Source organism: Archocentrus centrarchus, unplaced genomic scaffold (genome assembly GCF_007364275.1).
Source record: "Archocentrus centrarchus isolate MPI-CPG fArcCen1 unplaced genomic scaffold, fArcCen1 scaffold_45_ctg1, whole genome shotgun sequence".
In the NCBI taxonomy this organism is placed as follows: domain Eukaryota; kingdom Metazoa; phylum Chordata; class Actinopteri; order Cichliformes; family Cichlidae; genus Archocentrus; species Archocentrus centrarchus.
The window spans coordinates 2,217,172-2,224,671 of NW_022060271.1; the positions used below are offsets into that span (position 1 = coordinate 2,217,172).

Consider the following 7,500-nt stretch of genomic DNA (forward strand, 5'->3'; position numbering starts at 1 on the left):
ATCCTCGCTGCAGGAAGGAGCGCTTTCGCAGGTCATTCATCCCAACAGCAGTTAGACTGTATAACACATATATGTCTTGAGTCACTTGGACACTTACCTCCTCTGCCATCACTTTATCCATACAGTCAGATACATTTTATTTATTACACTCACCCATATAATGCATACCGTGTATGCTGTGTACCTTACCGGCTACAAATGTATATAATATTTTGATATCTGTATATAGTGTTTTGATGTGTGTGTGTATGTAAATGTGTGTATTGACACTGATATATATATTTATGTATATAGTGCTTATGTATATGTGTATAGTTTTTTTGCTATTTTATTTTATTCTATTCTATTTTAGTTTTAGTTTAGTTATTTGTTCTTACTCATCCTTTACATTTTTCTCTGTACTGAGCTGCTGTAATGCACAATTTCCCCGTCGTGGGATCATGAAAGTTCTTATCTTATCTTTTCATATATTCAAAAATATATCACAATATATATTTACGTAGGCATGCTTTAATATATTAAATAATATATAAACTAAATACATTTCTTAATATTTGTAATATATATATTTATCTGCCACTGCTTAATTATATAATGTAATATATTTATAGTATATAACCCAATATATTTAAGTACTTTTACAAAAATATATTTTGTCATATATGGAAAGTGGCAATTCCTTATATATTATGTCATATATCGCAAATATAGCCTCAGTATATTTTTCAATACATTTTGACATATACAGGATAACATCTACCTTTTTATTTTTTTAATATATATGCACATATATTTAAACATTCTCTATTCTCTGTCAAATGATCTTGAGACTGCACATCACATGTTAACAGTTGAACATTGATACAATACATAAAATGAGAGCATACAGATTTTAAAACAAAACTTAACTTTTATTCATTTAGACAATAAAAATTACTTTCAACAACTGGAATATTGCCAACAATGACACAAAGTACATAATGTAAACATGAACATGGAATGAAAAGCACAAGTATTTATTACAAGCGAAAGAAAAGACAAAATAATAAAATGATCAACACAACTGTTGATGCTGAAAGATACTCCTATTTCAACCATCCAAACATTTTCAAGTTGAAATTCAACATTTTCAACTTTGATTTTTAACAAACCAACAAGTAATTCTTTTAAATCTGTTCAGTTTCATCATAGCATTCTTTCACTTTACTTGATGCCTGAATTCACAAATTCTTGCATTGATTGCTTTTCTGATGTCAGAAATCTTCACCCCAGGATGGTGGGTGACAACAGCATCTTTGAAAAGAAATATAAAACATATATTCAAAACCTGAAAAATTAATGTCGTATTACTCTAAAGATGTGTACAAAGCACAACCAGGAGTACTGGTGCATTGCACAAAGTAGATGGTATGATAGAGATGGAGGATTACCTAAAACTTTTCAACCTAATCTCAAATCAACAGTTAGATGGCTGAAACTTGAACAATATTAAGTGATCCAACATGTCAATGATCTCAAACACACATCTTGGCTTCAACAGGCTAACAGTGAACCTCAGAAATGGCCCTAACCCTAAGTAGCTCAGGAGCTTGGCTGGTGACTGAAGCTCCAAGGAGGAGCTTTGTGGAAATAAGCAATGCTGCTCTGTCAGAGCATTTAGCACCCCCGAATTGCTGCCACCAGAGATTAAAGGATTTCTCAAACATGCAGGAAAGAATCACAGCAACACGTCAGGTGTGCTTTTGATGAGAGAATAACATTACGTGATTGAAAAGCCCCCCAAAAAGTCAATTTTACATAAAATCCACTTTTTAAGTGTATCATGGGGGGGGAGGGACGGTATTTACCAACTAAAGCCTTTTCCTGTCAAGAGCCTGGCGACGTTCAGCAGCAGGGTCCACCTTATTCCTCCCTCCAGTCAGGTTTGATTTCATGAGGATGTCAACACTGAACAGACCCATCAGCAACACTCGAGCCATCACAGTAGGAGTTTTTGGAAGTCTCCCAACAGTGAGTTGATATGGTTATTCCATCACTCCCCAATTTGACCTTGTTAAAAGTAAAACAAGGCAAACCAAAAAAAATAGATCACATTACACAGTGTGTAAATGTTTGTAAAAAAAAACTTAAGTAAAAACATATACACTCACTTCAGCTGCTTTCAAAGGCGCAGCTTCAGTCTCACTGGGACTCTCAAACATCTCAGCCTCTCTACAGCGTCCTTCGATAGAACCTTCTAACATCAGCCAACAGTGCAGGGATCTCTGGGAAATAACTGACAAATGCAAAGTAAAATATTAGAATAGGTCAGTGCTTCTCAATTATTTTCTGTTATGCCCCCCCTAGGAAGAAGAAAACCTTTTACCCCCCACCCACTCTCTGCCGCGACTATAAATAGTCACGTGGAGCCTGCTCTACGCTGTGAGTAGGCAAAAAGAACGTACACCATAGAGCTAATAATTACTTTGCACACTGACAATGAGAGCACCACTGCCACCTACTGTACTGGATGTGCAATTACACTTAATATAATAAATGGTTATTGTTTTGAATAGTTTTTTAGTAATTTTTTAGTAATTCTCAAACAAATTAAACAGAAATCGATATGGGAAAATGTGCTTTTTATTTAGTTGCGTCATAATTCAGCACAGTAATAGTTTACCAATAATTGTGCACATATTTTCTCCTATGAAAACCCAAAACCTCACTTTTACTTTCTTAAACATTCATATTTGAGGTTTACTAACATTTTGGATTAAGCAAGAGCAATGGGGTTGGTGAATAATAAAAGTAGTCTTTAAAAATAAGACTTGACTAATAATTGTGCACACTGGTTACACAGAATCTGAGCTGAGCTGTGACTTAAAAAACAGGGTAAGTAGAGAACCATGACTTTTGGATTGTGATACCCCAAATGCTGATCCTTCTTTATTTTGGAATTCATTGTGAAAGATTTTATTTTATAAAAATCCCTTTTATCTTTTAGGTTATAATATTCTAACAAATTTACTTTATAGACCTATTTTAAGTTTACTACTGACACCAAGAGGCAGGTACGGACTCAGTGCAGTAGATTAACAATACCTCAGAAATAGTAATAACATCAGAATACAGTGATACAATGTTTGACATTGTAAACAAAAACAAACTGAACTCTTAAAGGAATTTAAAGGATTTAAATTTATTTAAATTTAAATTTAAAGGAAAATACAAAAAAGCTCAAATACAGCTTTAAAGATTGTGTGTGTGTGTCTGTGTGAGAGAGATTTATGGACATTTTTAGAGATGTATGTACTTCAGTCAAGCAACAATTTCTTGTTGATCTTGAGGAAAACGCGCTGTTCCAGAGATGTGGTTGTTCTGTTTCTCAGGCCAGATGACAACAGTCCACATACAGAGAAGAGGCGCTCGACAAAGGCTTGTGAAGCAGGGGCACTAACGAGATCCAGCGCCACAGGGGCAAGTTTTGGATAGACGGCCTCTCTCGATTTCCAGAATTGCAATGGTGCCTCATTAAAGACGCCATGTGTGACAGCTTTGAGATACCTCTTCATTTTGGTCAACAGACTGTCAGTCTCAGCCTGATTTGACAAGGACTCATTGACCTCCATACGGGATGCAAGGAAGTGGAATTTCTGGAGGACAGTAGCAGGGCAGTTTGCTGCACTTTCAGTGGCAATGACATGAGCCTGAGAAGCAGTAGCTGGGTTATACTGACTGCCAGGTTCTGCACTAAAGACTGTGCTGCTCTCCTCAATGCCACCATATCTGGTGTTTGAAGAATCAGTGACACACTTGGATCCAATAGGCAGGCCGCAGCTGGTATAGCATCAAACTGTGGGGAATCAGGGCTGAGAATGGCAGCAAAACGTTCTCGCAAGGACTTCAGCAGCACTTGAATTAATGGTTTCCCAGCAGCAGTAGTTGAGAGAAGGTGTGCCTCAAGGTTGAGCAGGCATGGCACTACTTGTGAGAGTGACTGGCTGTCACTCTGAAGCTGGTCTGTATGAATGGCAAAGGGCTCGGACAGCTTGACCAGATTCTCCAGCTTAGTCCAATCACTTGTGAGAAGTGTGTCCATGCCCAACTCCTCAGGACTTGGTTTAGTTCAGTTCTGACCTCCAGCAGTCTTCCCAACATATCAAAAGTGCTGATCCAGCGTGTGCTACAATCTCAGACCAAAGTTTTGCCACACATTTTGATCATTGCTGCATTTGCCACTGATGATTTCCTCACAGCGTGTACCGGCTTTCTTGCTCTTGATATGAGCACCTCAGCATTTGGGTGCTTCATGGCATCTTTTAGTGTGAGCTGAAGGGTGAGGGCCATTCTCTGGAACCTGAGCTCATTATCATCTGGCAGGTCAAGTTCTTAGAAATGAAAAAGGAGAGAACAGACAAATACATAATTTATTATCAAATGTAAAACACATAAAAGAGTAGTACAGTTTCATAAAGAGCGCCAATTTCCACAGGATAACATGTTTAATATATCTTTATAATGATAACAATCATGTCAATGTGAAAGTTGTACAGATTCCAATTGTGTTAGACATTTTAAACATTTTTGAACAGTCTTACATCAGTATGACATAGGCTAATTGAGTCTAAAAACACAGGCTGTCAATGATGATGTCTTAATATCATTAGAAAAATCAAGTGCATGCTTTTTTTCTCTTTATTAATTATTTTGAGTTAATTTCAAAGCTTACGTGATTATTTAGACAATTTATATCCAAACAATGTATTTAGCACTAAAACCACACTCACCAAGGTTTCCAGTCCCTCCAATCTCCTCCTCCTCGTCTGTCTCCTCCGACTCTGATTCCATCCAAAATTGATCTGGCCCATCTCTGGCACCTCCTGGGTGAGGTTCTGATCCATCTGTGGACTCCTCACTTTGGTCTTGGCTTCTCTCCTTAAGCAGCTGCACAGCTTTGACAATGTTGGTGCCGTTATCATTCACAATGAGCAGCCCCTTGTCTCCTCCTATACCCCATGCATCTAATGTCTCATCGATGCAGCGAGCCATGGTCTCCCCGGTGTGTGGGTGCTCCATTCGGTGCAGGTTAAGCAGAGCATGGTGAACCTGGCCTCCGGGTGGATGATAAAGACATGCTGTTAGTTGTCTCTTGCTCCAGCAGTCTATACAGAGGGTCAGCTTCCTGGCATCCTCTATTGTTTCTTTCAGTTTCGCCTTCTCCATCTTTGCTCCAATTAGCTCATCTATTCTTGCAGCTCCGTGTGACTTAAATTTGGGTTCAAGCAAAAAGCAGCACTTTTTAAAAGCAGTTGATTCACAGTCATGTGGACATTCCAGTCTCAATAAATAAATCTGTCAATGCATCCTCCCGCCTGCTGTGTTCATTTGTATAACTGGCCAGCAGCTATTTTTTCGCTGAAAAACAGTCCAATCACCTTCCTCATTGACCACGATGTTGGTACGGTGTCGGACTCGGAGCTGCTCAGACACGCTAGCTTAGTCAGATACTCACAATTGGCCGCCTGGTGCGTGCTTCTCAGGCGAACTTTGAGGTTGGTGGGATTTTGCCCTTGAGCAGTGTTCCACACTTTTTGTCCTCAACCACAAGACACCTGCTTCTATCGGTCTCGCTACTGTATTCAAAGTGATCCCTATAGCACTCTCTAGAGTCAGGTGCCGTGGGCGCCGCCAGTTCACGTAAATCTGCTAGAGTGGAATTTTTTTTTTACATCAATCCACAATGTTTTTAAATAAAATGAAAAACACGACAACAAAGTCATTTTATATATAATTTCAGTTAGTTTTAGTAGTTTTGTCAACTCCAATACAGTTTTAGTTAGTTAGTTTTTTTCCTTTTAATTATAGTTTTTATTTATTCAGTTAACGACAATGTTTTTTTCAATGTCAGTTTTCGTTATTTCATTCGTTTTCGTTACCTATAATAACCCTGATTATTTAGATTTAAAATGTCTTTGTATACTAGAGCAGAAGTGTAATGGAGCAGCCCTTCTCCAACTGCTTTTCAGTCAAAAAGGCTACTGGAAAGTAAGTCAAACTGAAGATTACCCTCTTCTGTTAACCCTAACCTGGTTCTGAAGGTCTCTGGCTTTGGCAGCATTGTCATCGCTGGGAGATTCACCTGGACTGTGGGATCCTGGTGGAAACCAGCTGTCTCCAAAAAAGAATCTCTTCCTCTGTATGCTTCCTTGCAGCAAGTTTGGATGTTTCTGCCGAGTTACAAATAACCACATAAATAATATTTTTGTGTAGAATTATTGAAACTGTGCAAACAAACATACTTCCAAAAGTTGTCCTAATAAGAAACATTTTTTTCACCATGTGTTAATGACAAATGTTCCTCTACCTTTCCTGGGATGTCAGGATTTGTTTCATCTCCAGTGACAGTTGAATCTTCATCAGAGAATAGTTTCCTTATTCACTTTTCATCCTTTGGTGTGAAGAAGAAGAAGAAGAAGAAGAAGAAACAGCCTTTATGTCCCACAGAGGGGAAATTTGGGTGTAACAGCAGCCGCAGTTATTATAAATATAAATAAAATATATAATTTACACTATAAGAAAGAATATATATATATATAAATCAACAAACAATATTAACCTTAATACTACTAATAATAATAATAACACTATATACAATGTACATGATGTGCCTGTGTGTGAACCTTAACAGGCCGGACTATTTACAGTATATTATATATTATCCTACATTGTGTAGGCTATTGTGGTTTTTGTTGGGAGCAGTGATGGTTATAAAGTCTTACAGCTGCTGGGAGGAAGGATCTGCGGTAACGCTCCTTTGTGCATTTAGGATGCAGCAGTCTGTCACTGAAGGAGCTCTCCAGCTCAGCAACAGTTTCATGCATGGGATGGGAGACCTTGTCCATCAGTGATGTTATTTTGGTCAGAGTCCTTCTGTCTCCCCCCACCTGCACTGAGTCGAGAGGACATCCTAGGACAGAGCTGGCTTTCCTGATGAGCTTGTCTATCCTCTTCCTCTCAGCTGTAGACAAGCTGCTGCTCCAACATACTGCTGCATAGAAGATGGCTGATGCCACCACAGAGTCATAGAAGGTCTTCAGGAGTGTCCCCTGCACTCCAAAGACCTCAGCCTTCTCAGCAGGTAGAGTCTGCTCTGACCCTTCCTGTAGAGCGCATCAGTGTTATGAGTCCAGTCCAGTTTATTGTTTAGGTGAACACCCAGGTACTTATAAGAGTCCACTATCTCAATGTCCACTCCCTGGATGTTCACCGGTGTCCGTGTGGTGGGTCTGCGCCTGCGGAAATCCACCACCAGCTCCTTGGTTGTAGCGGCGTTGATCAGGAGGTGGTTCCGCTGGCACCAGTCCACAAAGTCCTGAGTCCACTGTCTGTACTCTGAGTCATCCTCACCTGTGATGAGGCCAACTATGGCAGAGTCGTCAGAGAACTTCTGCAGATGGCAGCGTGGGGAGGTGATGGAGAAGTCTGCAGTGTAGAGGGTGAAGAGGAACGGTGCCAGCA

The 7,500-nt window shown here is 39.2% G+C and overlaps 1 long non-coding RNA gene across 1 annotated transcript; it reads right to left on the minus strand.

Moving 5' to 3' along the window:
* Nucleotides 1-1,088: 1,088 nt before the first annotated feature.
* On the minus strand, nt 1,089-2,278 carry LOC115777268 (uncharacterized). The gene is made up of 3 exons (XR_004019609.1): nt 2,151-2,278; nt 1,848-2,049; nt 1,089-1,293 (listed from the first exon to the last, which is right to left on the minus strand). It is a non-coding gene; the product is annotated as an uncharacterized LOC115777268 (long non-coding RNA).
* Nucleotides 2,279-7,500: the final 5,222 nt, after the last annotated feature.